The following is a 922-nucleotide window of genomic DNA, read 5'->3' on the forward strand; positions in this document are numbered from 1 at the left end:
TCGTCAACACATAGTGCTTAAGTTAAAACGTGATTAACCGTCAGCTAAAATTAAAGTTGTTTCACCTGGAGCCCAAGGAGGAGAGGAGGAGAGTGGAAAGGGGGAGGGAGATTGAGGGGTAGTTGGGCCAGGTGAGGGGTGGGCGGTGGAGGGAGAGGGGTGTGTGTGTCTTTGGCAAGTGGAGGGAGAAGGGTTGGGCGTTTGAATGGCCGAAGGTGGTGAAGGGGTGCAAAAAACAGCTTACATTGATTGAACATTTAGATTACTAGTTCTTCCCCAAACCTTATCCTCAAGCAAAACCCTGTTAATCAGACGCCAATTAAAATCATGTGTGCTGAATTAGGGAAATGCCTAAAACTTGCAGAGCAGTGTGCCTGGTGGACCGGTGCTGAAAAACACTGGATTCGATGTTGGCATTTCAATGAATGGATGTTAATTGGCTAGAATTGAATGGTTGTTTGATGGTTGATCCAGCTTCTGTCGTTGACCTGAACCATAGATTCAACCTTTGTGATCATAATTCAACATTGAATTAACATCTTTTGCCAACAGCGAAGCAGCTTTGTGGTTGGGCCATCCCACTCATGTAAATGGTGGGGGTGGACCGCTCCACTCCTTGTAGTAAGTTGTAGATGTTTTCGTATCAATATATCACAGACAAACAGTCAGTAAGAATTTTTATTAACAAGTAAAAAAATGTACAGAAAGGAATCACCACTCACTATCCTCTACAGTGTTATTAAAAATATGAGAACCCCCGCTCAGTAATTAAATGCTCTCACCCAGAGCTCTGATGAGGAGAGGAGGAGGGGAAGAAGGTGTGTGGCAAAACAGCTGACATTGATTCAACATTGATCAGACGTTGATCAGACCTCAGCATTTCATTCATTAGATTTCAACCACAAACAACACTGATTCATTG

This window comes from Poecilia latipinna, unplaced genomic scaffold (genome assembly GCF_001443285.1).
Source record: "Poecilia latipinna isolate Pla-1442-1.1 unplaced genomic scaffold, P_latipinna-1.0 Scaffold4071, whole genome shotgun sequence".
Taxonomy (NCBI): Eukaryota; Metazoa; Chordata; class Actinopteri; order Cyprinodontiformes; family Poeciliidae; genus Poecilia; species Poecilia latipinna.